Source organism: Psittacula echo, assembly GCF_963264785.1.
Source record: "Psittacula echo genome assembly, chromosome: Z".
Classification (NCBI taxonomy): Eukaryota; Metazoa; Chordata; class Aves; order Psittaciformes; family Psittacidae; genus Psittacula; species Psittacula echo.
This window is the reverse complement of record NC_137742.1, coordinates 69705300-69721064: the sequence shown is the minus strand read 5'-3', so window position 1 is coordinate 69721064 and position 15765 is coordinate 69705300.

The window sequence follows — 15765 nt, the reverse complement described above, 5'->3', positions numbered from 1 at the left end:
CTACAGTGAGCAGTTCTTCATACTCCCAGTCCCTACCTTTGCCTGCTGTGACTTGGGCAGTGTGCCTGGAGCTCTTGCTGGTTAAGACCAAGGCAAAAAAACACACTGAGTTCCTCATTTTCCATGTCTTGTATAACTAAGTCTCCCATTTCTTTTTGGAGAGGGCCTGCATTTTCCCTCATCTTTTATCATCAACCTATAGAAGCTTTTCTTCTTGTCCTTGATGTCCCTGGCCATATTTAATTCTGCCAGAGCTTTATAGAATCATAGAATCATAGAATAGTTAGGGTTGGAAAGGACCTTAAGATCATCAAGTTCCAACCCCCCTGCCATGGGCAGGGACACCTCACACTAAACCATGTCACCCAAGGCATTGTCCAACCTGGCCTTGAACACCACCAAGGATGAAGCATTCACAACCTCCCTGGGCAACCCATTCCAGTGCCTCACCACCCTCACAGTAAAGAATTTCTTCCTTATGTCCAATCTAGACTTCCCCTGTTTAAGTTTGAACCCGTTACCCATTGTCCTGTCACTACAGTCCCTGATGAATAGTCCATCCTCAGCATCCTTGTAGGCCCCCTTCAGATACTGGAAGGCTGCTATGAGGTCTCCACACAGTCTTCTCCAGGCTGAACAGCCCCAACTTTCTCAGCCTCTCTTCATACAGGAGGTGCTCCAGTCCCCTGATCATCCTCGTGGCTCTCCTCTGGACTTGTTCCAACAGTTCCATCCCCTTTTCATGTTGAGGACACCAGAACTGCACACAATACTCCAAGTGAGGTCTCACGAGAGCAGAGTAGAGGGGCAGGATCACCTCCTTCGACCTGCTGGTCACGCTCCTCTTGATGCAGCCCAGGATACAGTTGGCTTTCTGGGCTGCGAGCGCACACTGAAGCCGGCTCATGTTCATTTTTTCATCGACCAACACCCCCAAGTCCTTCTCTGCAGGGCTGCTCTGAATCTCTTCTCTGCCCAACCTGTAGCTGTGCCTGGGATTGCTCCAACCCAGGTGTAGGACCTTGCACTTGGCATGGTTAAACTTCCTAAGGTTGGGGTCAGCCCACCTCACAAGTGTGTCGAGGTCCCTCTGGATGGCATCCCTTCCCTCCAGCGTATCAACCGAACCACACAGCTTGGTGTCATCGGCAAACTTGCTGAGGGCGCACTCAATCCCACTGTCCACGTTGCTTACAAAGATGTTGAACAAGACCGGTCCCAACACCGATCCCTGAGCGACACCACTCGTTACCGATCTCCAGCCGGACATCGAGCCATTGACCACAACTCTTTGCGTGCGGCCATTCAGCCAGTTCTTTATCCACCAAGTGGTCCACCCATCAAATTGATGTCTCTCCAATTTAGAGACAAGGATGTCGTGTGGGACAGTGTCAAAGGCTTTGCACAAGTCCAGATAGATGACAACAACTGCTCTGCCTCTGTCCATCAGTTTTGTAGCCCCATCATGGAAGGCCACCAAATTGGTCAGGCAGGATTTCCCCTTAGTGAAGCCATGCTGGCTGTCACCAACCACCTCCTTGTCTTTCATGTGCCTTAGCATGCCTTCCAGGAGAATCTGCTCCAAGAGTTTGCCAGGCACAGAGGTGAGACTGACTGGTCTGTAATTCCCTGGGTCATCCATTTTCCCCTTCTTGAAAATGGGGGTTATATTTCCCTTTTCCCAGTCATCAGGAATTTCACCTGACTGCCATTTTTCAAATATGATGGCCAGTGGCTTAGCAGCTTCATTCGCCAGCTCCTTCAGGACCTGTGGATGGATTTCGTCAGGTCCCATGGACTTGTGTATGTTTAGGTTTTTAAGATGGTCTCGAACCAGATCCTCTCCTACAGTGGGCCTAGGGTCTTCATTCTCACAGTCCCTGCGTTCGCCTTCCAAGACTTGGGTGGTGCGGTCAGAGCCTTTGCCAGTGAAGACCGAGGCAAAGAAGTCATTAAGAACCTCAGCCTTCTCCAAATCCAGGGTAGCCAGTTCTCTTGATATCTTCCGGAGGGGGCCTACGTTGTCCCTAGTCTGTCTTTTACTCGCTACGTACCTATAGAATCCCTTCCTATTATCCTTAACATCCCTAGCCAAGTTCAATTCTAACTGGGCCTTAGCCTTCCTCACCTGGTCCCTAGCTTCCCAGACGACATCCCTGTATTCTTCCCAGGCCGCCTGTCCCTGCTTCCACCTTCTATAAGCCTCTTTTTTTCCTTTGAATTTTCCTGAGCAGCTCCTTATCCATCCAAGGAGGTCTCCTGGCCCTCCTGCTGCACTTCCTTCTAGTTGGGATGCAACACTCCTGAACTTGGAGCAGGTGATCCTTGAATAACAACCAACAGTCTTGGGCCTCCCTGCCCTCTAGGGCTGTATCCCTTGGAACCTTACTAAGCAGGTTCCTGAAGAGGCCAAAGTCTGCTCTCTTGAAGTCCAGGGCAGTGAGCTTGCTGCACACTCTTCTCACTGTCCTGAGGATCTTGAATTCGACCATCTCGTGGTCGCTGCCACCAAGGCTGCCCTGGAGTGTCACATTTGCAACAAGCCCTTCCCTGTTGGTGAGCACGAGGTCAAGCATGGCACCTCTCCTTGTCGGCTCCTCTATTACTTGCAGAAGGAAGTTGTCTTCCACAAAATTGAGGAACCTCCTGGATTGCTTGTGCCGGGCCGTACCTTCACTCCAACAGATGTCAGGGTGGTTGAAGTCTCCCATGAGAACAAGGGCCTGTGAGTGTGAGGCTGTTCCTATCTGTCTGTAGAGCACTTCATCCACAGATTCCTCTCGATCAGGCGGTCTGTAACAGATCCCCACAATAATGTCTCCCATCGCTGTTCTTCCTTTAACCCTGACCCACAAACTCTCTGTTGACTACTCACCTGTCCCCAGTCAGAGTTCCATGCTCTCCAGCCTATCCCTAACATAAATAGCAACTCCCCCTCCCCGCCTGACAGACCTGTCTTTTCTAAAGAGCCTGTAACCTTCCATTCCAACACTCCAGTCACAGGTGCCATCCCACCATGTTTCTGTGATGCCTACTATGTCATACTGCCGTAGTCGTGCACACATCTCTAATTCCTCTTGTTTGTTCTCCATACTATGCGTGTTTGTATAGAGGCATCTGAGCCGAGCTCCAAATGAAGCTGGCTCATTGGCTGGAGCGGCTGGAATATCTCTGCATCACTCCGAGCATTTATTATAGGTGCTGGCAACTGACTGGGTGTTTTGGGATGGAATGATGCCCCCCTCCCCCAACACATCTAGTTTAAAGAAACATTGACCAGTCTGGCAAGCCTTTTACCAAAACCGCTCTTCCTCTTCTTTGCCAGACCAGCTCCACCAGCCCCCAGTAGACCTGGCCTACTAACTTGGGTCCTGTATTCAAAACACCCAAACCCCTGACTATGGCACCATCCTTTTAACCATTTATTAACCTGGCCAATCCTCCTAGCTTTTTTAAGGTCTCCCCCTGTATCCTGGGGAATTGATGAAAAGACAATCTGAGCTCCAGAGCCCCTAACCACCTCTCCCAGGGCTCTGTAGTCCTTCTTTATGTTCTCCAGCCTACTGCTATCAACATCACTAGTACCCACATGGATCACCAGAAGTGGGTAAGAGTCTGTGGGACTCACTAGAGCAGGCAGCCTCTCTGCAACATCCCTGATCCGTGCCCCAGATAGGCAACACACCTCCCTCGAGACCGGGTCAGGCTGACAGATGAGCGTTTCTGTCCCTTTCAAAGTAGAGTCCCCTACCACTATGACCCGCCTCTTTTTCCTGGCAGCACCAGTAGTGATCTTCTTTACCGGTGCACCAGCCGGTTGTTTCTGGTGCAAATGCCCTTCCTTCTTAGCCCCCTGCAGAACAGCAAAGCGGTTCTGGGTGGGGACAACAGCTTTAGGAGGAAGCCCCTTGTTTTTAATTGTCCTCTTCCTCTTTTTTTTGTTGTTTTTTGTTGTTACTATTTCCCAGCTTCCTGGGTTGACAGCCTCCTCCACTCCTCCATGAGCTTCAGGGGACGCTTGAGGCCCCTGCACAGTTTGGGCCTGGAGGAGGCAGTCCTGCTTCCTCTCAGCTTCCCTGACATCTTGCAGCCTATTAACATCATCCAGCAGCTCAGCCACCTGCTGCAGGAGGACCTCCACCAGGGAGCACCGAGTGCAGCCCTGCCCATTGGGCACCACTCCCTCAGGAGACCAGTGCAGGCACTCTCTACACTCTGAGCACTGCACTGCACCCTCCCCTCTCATCGGCTCTGTCTGGGTGCCTACGCTGGCTACTGCCGGGGCAGCCAGAGCAGAGCTCCCAGAGTGGGCCCTGGTCATACGCCAAGTACTCACCATCCCGCTCGACTGCCCGCGCGAACTCTTTCCTAACCTGATCCCTGGCTTCTCTATTTCTCTGTATTCCTTCCAGGCTACCCGCCCTTGCTTCCACCCTCTGTAGGCCTCCTTTTTGTGTTAGAGTTTGTCCAGGAGCTCCTTGTTCATCCAGTGCCTCTTAGCATTCTTGCCTGACTTCTTTGTCAGGATGCATTGCTCCTGAGCTTGGGAGAGGTGATGCTTCAATATTATCCAACTTTCTTAAGTCCCTCTTCCCTCTAGGGCTCTATCCCATGGTACTCCACCAAGCAGATTCCTCAAGAGGCCAAAATCTGCTCTCCTGAAGTCTAGGACAGTGAGTTTGCTGCCCACCCTCCTTGCTGCCCTGAGGATTGTAAACTTCACCATTTCATGGTCACTGCAGACAAGGCTGCCCTCCAGCTTCACTTCACATTCCCAATTATTCCCTCCTTTTTTATAAGACCAGTTACAGCATAACACCTGTTCTCATTGGTTCCTCTATCACTTGGAGAAGGAAGTTATCATCAACGCGTTCCAGAAACTCCCTGCATTGCTTATGCCCTGCTGTATTGTCCCTCCAACATCCTCCAGTCAACCATACACTGGTTGCATCTAAAGGAGCGTGGCCAGCAGGTGTATAGAGACGGAAGCATTTCTCCCTCTTTACCCCACTTGTGAGACCCAGCTTCAGTCCTGCATTCAGCTTGGGGGCCCCTAGCACAAGAGTGAGTCCAGAGGAGGCCACGAAGATGCTCCAAGGGCTGGAGCACCTCTTCTAAAAGGCAGGCTGAGTTGGGCTGGAGAAGCTTGGAGAAAAGGCTGCTGGGAGACCTTAGAGCAGCTCCGAGTGCCTAAAGGGGGGCTACAAGAAATCTGGAGAGGGACTTTTACAATGGAATGTAAATTTCTTTTTTTTTCCTTCTTTTTTCCTTTCTGTCTGTCTGCCTTGTACATTCAGCCCTCATCAGGCCAGATTTCTCAGTCATGTACATGCGGTGTCCAGTACAGAATACTTCCTGAAACAAGTAACAATTCCACATGTATCATGAGGTCAGCATCTTTTTGGCTGCTTGTATTTGCAAGAGATGTTGTCAGGGTTATCAGAGAAGGGCGGAGATGATGGGAAGTCAGCTTTTACAGTTTCTCTGTGTTGTGCCGGCTGTTATGGGTAAAGACCATGACTCATATTAAAGCTTGAAGAGAACAAATAAGTATTATAGACGTTCACAGACTGATGTACACCTGAGAGTTCTTTATGAAGTTTACCACCAAGATTTAAAAAAATCTTTTGTACCATAGAATTGTTAGCTTCTGGTGACACAATTCTCAAGAACCCATTACTCACAGTTTCTTGAATGGATCTGAAGCAGTGGCAAATCCCTCAAATTCCAATGTAATATACAATAAACCCCTGAGCTTACAGGTCTCACTGTGACTAATTTAGAAGATATTTAAGAGTCATTTTTTGAACCAAGGCATTAGAAATAAAATATGAGAAAGTCAGTAGTTGCAGACCTGCCTCAGTAGAAGGAACAGTAGATAGAGAACTTTCCTCTTGGATCAGAGCAAAGGTCTCTCAAGACTAGTGTCCTGTCTCCTGCAAAGGGTCTATCTAGCAGGTCAGGTATGAAAGGATCCTTTTGCGCACATCATGCCAGCTTTCAAGGAGATGGCTATTTGGATACTTCATGACCCAGCTCTATTCCAACAGTTGTGTTTAATATCCTCTGACAGACCTGTTTGCTCTCTGTGAGTTTATCTAATCTGTTTTAGAACCCATTTATCCCTTCACAACATCCTGTAGTAATGAGACCTACAATTTAATTAAATACTAAGGGAAATAATTTATTTTCTGTTTGTATACTCCAGACATGCTATCTTCTAATGCTGCATACCCCTCCTACTTCTTTAATGTGAGAAATAATAATTGTGCTCTAGTTCTTCATGCTTTGCTGCCACAGAGCGGTTGTGAAATGGTTTCTACTTGTGAAGAAGATACTTCATTTTACTGAGTCACACGTATGTTTTTTTCACTGACATACAAGAACCTGCTTTGGGCACAGATGTTTTAATCTCTATGCACAAATTTGTTTGCAAACCTTGTAATATTTGTAGAGGAGGGTCTTTCTCTCTTTCTTTCTCTCTTTTGTTCTTTCTGTCTGTCTTTCTGTCTTTGTCCTGTTGTAATCAGGAGGAAAAAAACCCGTACTTTTCTCCAAACAGACCATTCTACTGAGAGCAGAACCACAAAGCTAATTTTTGCAGACAATTTCTTTTTAATACTGTTGACATAATATTTGCATCCTGGATTATCTCATTAAATGTGTTAATGCAGTTTGTTATATCATACACAGATGTGTTTCAAGTCTACCTGGAACATTTCAGTCATTTCCTTCTGAAAACAGTCTTTAGATGTTAGTAATACCCCACCTCCTTTATTCTTTTGTGTTTTCCTAGTTATCACCACTATTTTAGGAGTGTTTAACTATTCTTAAAGCTGGTTCCAGTCTTACACCTTCTTGTTTTTTGTCTTTTATTTTGTCCTTTTTTTGTTTTCCAAAACTGTGAGCAACTTTTTGCCATTGATAACTTCTTCAGAAATAAAAAAATGATTTCCACTTGCTAGTGGATGCAAATGGGTATTTCATCTGGTACTTCCTGTATTATTCCTTCACCCAAGACATCAAGGGTGATACCTGGTGATATTTGTCAAAAGTTGTTGATTACTAGTGGTAAGACACATTAAAATTGAATTTAATAAATTGGGCTTGATGTTACCTGCAAGAACTTACTTTACCTGATTGGCGTTCTAATGGTGTATGCAACAGAGGGTGAGGAAATCCGTTAGCTGGATTAAGGGATACAGTCGTGGTTAACCTTAGGTTTTCTTCCAAGGAGGACAACTACTGAAGATTTTACTATTCTTACACAAAGCCAAGCCTGTTTTAGGCTAGCTCTGTCCAGGAGCTTGCTGTTACAATTCTTCATGCCACTGTGAATCACCACACTGCTACCAGCTTTTTAAGTCTGTTACCTGTGCCTGTGTTCCAGCTCCTGCACACAGCAGTCCTGTCAAGTTAGGTCTCAATACTTCCACTGTTTTATTTGACTGTGTTATGCATTCCAGACCTGGAGAAGAGAAGGCTGCATGGAGACCTCGTAGCAGCCTTCCAGTATCTGAAGGGGGCCTACAAGGATGCTGGGGATGGACTCTTCATTAGGGACTGTAGTGATAGGACAATGGGTACCGGGTTAAAACCTGAACAAGGGAAGTTTAGATTGGACATAAGGAAGAAATTCTTTACTGTGAGGGTGGTGAGGCACTGGAATGGGTTGCCCAGGGAGGTTGTGAATGCTCCATCCCTGGCAGTGTTCAAGGCCAGGCTGGACGGATCCTTGGGTGGCATGGTTTAGTGTGAGGTGTCCCTGCCCATGGCAGGGGGGTTGGAACTAGATGATCTTAAGGTCCTTTCCAACCCTAACTATTCTATGATTCTATGATATGGTACAGGGTTGTTTTGATTTGGTACAGGGTTGTTTTGACACCAAACTGATTAGCTGGACCTTGTTCCCTGAATTTGTTGCTGGTGGAATTCAAAGTCTGAAGAGTGGAAGCTTTCTCCTCTTTGAGCCACAATAAGCCTTCAGTGCAATCTTTACTTTCCATTTTCTTTTAGGTTAAAAATAGCGGTATTACAAGGAAAAACATGTAAATGCAAAGTGAGAGTAAATGGATGTAAATGTTTACGTATTGTTCAGCAGGCAGCACAGACCACTGACTTGAAGCCTTTGAACACTTAGTATGTGTCACATTTAACTCTTGTTTCTTGAAAATAAATGTTAAGAAAAGTCTTCAGTCTGTGCACATCATCGTAGTGCAAGTGTCATTGTCCCAGAGTAAGGAAACTTGAAGATAACTGATTTGTATTGGCAAAAGCCAAAGTATTTTTTGCTATATTTGAACTCTGTTGATGTGTTGTGTTGAAGGAGTTTAGCACTGTTTGAGGAGCATCAATATGTAAGTAGTTTCTCCTTTGGAATGTTGACATCAGCAGATGTTTCTGAGCATGTTATATTAGCATATCAGTCTTTTTCAGCACATCACCAGTAGTAAAATTTGTGCTTAAGAATTACTTGTTTAATGAAAAATTCTCTTTTTTAAAAAAAATTACTCTTTTAGAAATGAGGAATCCAATCAATGCCTTACTTGATGTTAATGCAAAGAGTCTGCTTTACTTTTTTGGTGGGATTGCAGTATGTATTAAGAGGAGAATAAAATGCTGTTGTTAAATGTCCTTAGCACCTATGCTTTTTTTTTTAAGTGGCACTCTCTGGAAGACACCTTTTCTCCACTGATGTGTGTGTGCCTGTTCACAAAACAGCCATGCGGCTAAGTGTAGGTATATCCTATTGCCCTGACTCTCTAGTGTGTTAAAAGACCTGATGGTGCTGGGTTTGTGACTGTTAGCATATGCCAGTGTTAAGGGCCATCCCCCTTGAAGGATCAGACTACCTGGGCAGTTGATGGTTGCTCTAATCACCCACAGAATAAATCAGAGTAAGATAGAGTAAAATAGTGTATTTGTAGAATCTTCACTCAATTACTATGTTTGTAAAAGCTATGGAAATAAACTTTACTACTTAAATTAGGTCCAGAGGATTCCTTCATCCTGTGTTAGCATGTAGCCAAATTGCCTTACAGCTACATAACTATCTAGCACTTACTATCTCTTGAGTTGTCCCATGTTGATCTCAGAATACCACATGTATTTAGCAACTCGTCCCATCCATTAGCACCATAAACTCTCCTTGAGGGTTATTCAGATTCACATGTCTCAAAAGGATTTTGTAAACTTGGCTCACTAAAGGAGTGGTTATGACATTCCTCTGTTAAAACCAGCAATGTTCCCTAGTACTTTGGAAACGTTAAAATCTTTCTGGCATGGCTGGAACTGAAGTGTCATTAACCTGTTGTAGTGCAACATGTCCCTTCCTGTCACATGGGACAAAGTTTAAAGCCGAGGTAAATGTGTTCTCAGAGTGTGCCAAGATACATTTTCAGTTGAACGTAAGATTTGATCACACAGGGTTATGCAGCTGGTTGTTGTTCACATTTGAGATTAACCTTCATATATGCCCATTGCTTTGGGTTGACAAAAGGGTGAGGGATGACTGCCCAGTTCTCTTTGAATAATTCAGTTTCAACAAGATCACCATAAGCTATTTCAGCAGTGCTTACATCAGTATTAATTGAGATTATTTATTCATGGGGCTAGAATAAACAGCATCATCTGTACAAAAATCGCTGCAGCTCCTTTCATATTGATGGCTGAGGATGACATCCTACTGGTGTATATGGAGAGAGCAGAAATACTTGATGCCTTTTTTTGCTTCAGTCTTCACAGGCAGTCTGCTTCTTTTTCTGTGGGTACTAGCATCTTTTCTGAAGGAGGGCGGCTGCCAACAATGGAGGTGTAATGGGTTAGAAAGGCTTTAGAGCACAGTGCGCTTAAGTCACCTCGTAACACTGGGACTGTATGGGACTTATACATGAATCTAGTTTAATAGCATTGCCTATCAGCGATAAAAAAAAATGTGATCAAGGAGGTTCCTGACGACTTGATTGAGGCTGTTCTCCCCTTTTTTAAAAAAGGTGCAGTGGAGGACCTAGAGAAGTACTGGTTGATCAAACTTATCTCAGTCTCCAAAACAATCATGGACCATGTGCTACACACATGGAGTCCATCTGCAGCACACAAAGGGCAAGGTGATGAAGAGCAATCACCTGAGAGTCATGAGGGCAAATCATGCTTGACTGAGGTGGTTGTCTTCTATGAGGAAATGTCTGGTTAGGCGGGCAAAGAAAGAGCCGTGAATTTAATAATGAAAATCCAGTGCAAGTATAGCAGTATGTAATTACTTAATAGTCTATTATTAAACATTGCAAATTCCTACTGTTAAAGTCAACAGGCATGCTGTCAGTTAAGATTTTGCAAAGTTTAGTGCTTGTTCATTGCGTTCTGCTCGCCATGTACCTTTTGTATTGCTGGGGAGGGACTCCTCGTTAGGGACTGTAGTGATAGGACAAGGGGTAGTGGGTTCAAACTTATACAGGGGAAATTCAAGTTAGATATGAGAAAGAAGTTCTTTACTGTGAGGGTGGTGAGGCACTGGAATGGGTTGCCCAAAGAAGTTGTGAATGCTCCATCCCTGGCAGTGTTCAAGGCCAGGTTGGATGGAGTCTTGGGTAACATGTTTTAGCGTGTGGTGTCCCTGCCTATGGCGTGGGGGTTGGAACTGGATGATCTTAAGGTCCTTTTCAACCCTAACTATTCCGTGATTCTATAACTGGCTTACGGGTGATACTGGGTCTGTAGCACAGACATGTGAATTACTTCTGCAGTAAGCAGTATCATTTACATTATAGAAATCAATTTAATCATAATATAATTATGCCCAATGCATTATTATTTTGTTAAATTTCCCATAGCAAAAACACTATGGGAAATATCTAATTTATTGATGCAGCAATGTTGAATAATACTACTGGCATTTGAGAGATTTGCAATGCGATGTAGAAGAATTAGACTGCCAAATGAGTTGAAAATATTTCAGGTGGATATCTGATAAGAAAGAATATTTTAAAATTGGTGAGTGCCACAACATATTTGACAGTTATACAAGTTCTTGCCTTTTATCCCAGAAGGTTTTATTCTCATGTGTCATGAGAATTATATATTATGTCCCCTGCTGCAGCCACAGATCATTCTTCTTTTTATAATAGCTTCTAGAGCCTATTTTATAACAGACTATTTTGTAACCATTTGGTAACACAATTTTTGCTTGAGCAAAGACCATTTTCCTAGGGTACATTTAGTCTGGGAATGGTGAGAGGTCCAAGAAATGCTGTTAAGGGTAACTGTAAAAGCATGCAGCCGGTTGAGAAAGAGACACAAAGTGCAGTTGTCTAAGGTAAAAGGTAGTCTCTAGAAATGTATTCCTGGAGCAAGACTCTGCTGCTTAGGATTGGAGCCACTAGAAATCTCAAAATTGTAAAAGAAACAGACGGAGATGTAGAGCTGCGGACTTGCTGCAATTAAATCTTACTCTTTAGCAAGGACAATGCCTGAGGTGTTACAAAGGATCTGTGCAGTCACAAGTGAGAAAGATTGTCAGTCCTCAGGAAGAGGATGAACCCCAGTACAGCAGTGGTACTTGACCCAGAAGAGGATACCCTCTCTGGTGATGCTGTTCCCTTTGCAGTACCTTTCACAATACTTAATGAAAACATCAGAGCAGATATCTCAATACCAGGGCAGGAGTTATGACTGAAAAAAATGCTTAGAAGTGAGGAACACAGAGCCTCTTTACACAAAAGGAACAGGAGACAGTGAAGTAACACAATTGTGTACAGTGATCCTGCAGGGAAGCAAGGATCTGATTGCTGAAAGCTGATAGTAGGTAGAAACCAGCATCCACATGTTCCTCCTTTTCCCTGCCTAGCAGTGGAAGCATTGTGGACACGCTGTAGAAGCCCTCTTTACCTTTACAGTAAGATGACTGCAAGATCTTGCCTTTATTCTTGACGTAGTTGCTGTGGGAAGTTCTGCTTAGACAGAGCGACTGAGTCCAGAGGTGACCCCAGCTGGCTAATATTAAACATTATTGTATGCATGATAATATGCAAGTTGCAAGATGTCTCCTGGCCTGCGTTAGGGAATGATTTCCTCATAAACACAGGAGCTGAAGCTGGAATTCAGCCTCTCAGAGAGCAGTAGCTTGTTTTCTACATAAGTTGAGATTCATGTCTCTGTATTATGATTGCTACCGTCAAGATCTTAAAGGGCAGCAGAAACAAATGATGTAGTGGGCAAATACAAAGGTATCTTCAAAGCATTTCTTTGATAAAATTATGTGGAAAATGTACTGATCTTTCCTCAACAGAAGCCTATTAGTGAGATACAGTGAATGTTTCTAAGGGCTGTGAAGATGCTGTTTATAGCATACATGTATGAAACAGACTATTTTGCCATGACTGAGGAGGTGCTGTTCTGGCCCATGCCATTTCCTTTCATGCTGAAAGGAGAGGCCTTGAAAAATTTACTAACTTATTTCAAGCAGAACCACAGCACAGCTCAGATACTTATTCCTCAGCTTATTCATCATCTTGATATGTTGGAGTAGGAAATCTTGGAGACCCAGATCATTACAGGTATTACCAATAACCTTAATCTTGAACCGTTATCACCCCAACTCCATCTAAGTCTCCGGACTCAGAAACACAGATGGAACTCTTGTATTCACACAAGTTGGCCTTAGAGGTTGATATGCAATTTAAACATGGACTATGACTTCTTTGATGTGCCTGGTCAGCCGGAACAGAAACATAATGAAGTGACTGTGACATCAGATGAAATGGTTCAGATAAGATGAATTTAACCTCATTTGAATTAATCTGGCAAGAGCTATGGGCTGGTGGCTAAGAGTGGAGTGTTAATGTTAAGCTGAATGCTGCTGCTGGAGAAGAAGCCAAACTCAAAATGTGGTGGTTAGAATATTCTTACCATTTTAGTGTGCTTTGTCAACAAAAGGCTGGTTACAACAGCACTCTGAGGTACAGCTTTGTATGCTAGTCTATGTTTGTTGTTCTTGTGATTTAAATACTGTCTAAAATACTGGTTACAGTCCTAAAAACAATGCTATGATCTGGGTAGCTACTAACATGTGTTAGTTCTCTGCTTTTAATAACTGACAGCCATAAGTGAACTGTCAATTAAAATGACAGATTCTTGTTGATTAGAGATATCTACAGTGAATGTCTAGCCACTGACAAGAAACAGGCTTCTATGCTACCAGACAGTCTGCTGTAATAACGGGAAAAAAATATTTTTTATCATAAGCCATAAATGAATTTTCTGTTGTCTTTAAGAGCATGTTATTTTGCAAAGGGATTGGAGTAAAAGCTTTAAATAAGAGAGACTTTTGCAAAGGTCATGAAAACAAGATTGCTAAATCCTTGAATCTTAATACATCAGGATTGAGAACTACATTCAGAAAAGCTAAGTAACTGGTTTATGCACATTGGAGAATATTAAATTAAATAATTAATTGCCTGTAAATAGAAAAGTATGTTCCGGTCTCTGCTGTTCTGTTGAAATGAGTCTTACATGGCCATAGGCTTTTTGCCTTTCACAAATATTAATCTAAGTACCAGAAATATTTACAGAGAGCGACAGACAAATGACAATAGATTTTAAGTCTAATAAAATATAAAATTCTGTGCTTAAGAGAATTGTATAATTTTCTTCCTTTTCATTTAGCTTTTACTTTTTTCCCAAAAGATAATCTGAAGTTCTTCCTAACTATAGCTATCATCCTCCCCAAACCAGAAAAGCAAAGGTTTCCTAGAATTAATTTATGACCTTTCCAGTTATTTCTGCCAATCGTATCTCAATTTCTATGCAATTATTTTTGCAGTATTCACCCCACTGCTTCCATATATCATCTACATTTTAAGAGCTGAATAAAACATTGTGGACACATATGATTAATACAGCATTTTCACAAATATGTTCCATATTTCTTAATAAGAATCTCTCTTCACATTGCTTAGTTATACTTTTCTCCTTTAATTAAAAGGGAGGGTGTCTTACTAAAATGACAGGATTGGTCCTCAGATTGTACTAAAATAAAGGAAAAATCTGGTTTGTTCAATTAATATCTCTAATTCCACTCTAGGATTCTAACTGTAACAATTAGCCTTTATTACAGTCTGCTTTTATTCCCATTGGAGACTAACTTGAAAGGCAAGTGCTTCTTTTCTCATTGTTATTTTGTTAGTAACCACATTCTGAACAGCTGATTCTCAGTCTGAGAAGCACTCACCCATTTTATAATGTGGGTGGTAATTTCTACTTGCTCAATGGGATATTCTTTCATCCAGAGACTTAAAGTGCTTGACTTCCATAAATTTAGCTTGATAGCAATGCACGAATATAGGTGTTATCAGAAATGTGTGACTTTTAGGGAAATGGACCTTATAACATAGTACTAGGTAGAAATATCTGTATGTTGTCATGTAGGAGTGTTAACTAGAGTAGAGGTTGGGCTCCCAGTTGTGGCTTCTGGGCCTAAATATTTTGGTGGTAGCTTGCCATCTCTTGCTTTTTTTCATCATGTCGTCTTAATAGATATATCCTCTATCAAGTCAGCAAAAAGATCAGAAATAGTACAGAAGAATTCTAACTCTTGGCTCTCGGTCCTACCAGTATTAGTCCTGTCCTGAGAAAGCTGGAGGAAGAGAAGTGATGAAAATCATGATTTCTGCATTCAGGGTAAACTGGACGATGAGAGCAAATCCCATCTTTTAGTTTCTATGTTGTGATCTATGGTTTTGAGATGCTTTCATGAAAAGTGCTGTTCAAGCATTTTACCTAAAAGTTACTAATAACTCATCCTACCTTCATCTCTGTCAGAAGCCTTCAGTGCTCACCTGTATTAATTCTGATCAGCACTTTTAATTTACAGGGGAAATAGAATCAAAGAATCATGGTTTGGGTTTGAAGGAACCTTAAAGATCATCTGTTTCCAATACCTTGCCATGGGCAGGGATACCTTCCACTAGAGCAGGTTGCTCAAAGCCCCATCCAACCTGGCCTTCAGCGGTTCCAGGTATGGGGCAGCCACAAGTGCCTTGGCAACCTGTTCCACTGCCTCACCCCCCTCATAGTGAAGAATTTTTTCCTGATATCTAATCTAAATCTTCCCTCTTTCATCTTAAAGCCATCCCCCCTTGTCCTGTCCTTACAGGGTCTTGTAAAATGTCCCTCTCCAGATTTCTTTAGGCCCCCTTTATGTATAGAAAGGCAGCTCAAAGGTCCTCCAGGAGCCTCAGATATAGATGTCTTAGATTTAAGTATCTTAAAAATAGAGTGATATATCACTGTTATGCAAAATAAGTTACCCACCCAGTCAAAGGCTTACAGCCTTACTCTACATCAACTCAAGCCAATTTACTTCTAGCAAGAATTAAAGAATACTAAATGGTCAAGTCTGGCTCCTAATAAGACCAGTTCATATAACACTGTTCATATTTGTAGATGGCTAGGTAGCAGCCTCTGGGTTTGATTCTACCCAGAAATAAAATGAATGAGGAATTGCTCTGTGAATTCAAATTACTGAAGTCATGTGAGTCATTGTGTTGTCATGTGAGTGCAGACAAATCTAGTCATAATGTTGTTAAAAGCTGTTGCCTCGTTTTCTCCTTTTCCACTGTGAAGACTACTATCAGGATAGCCAAAGTGATAGTGAAGAATGTGTCTCTGTCCCTCAGCCATTTCACTCTTTTTGCATATAATGAAAGGAAGTCTACATTTAAAGAATGGAGACAAAGAGCTAACAATAAGTGCAGCTTGCATTAGAGCCCA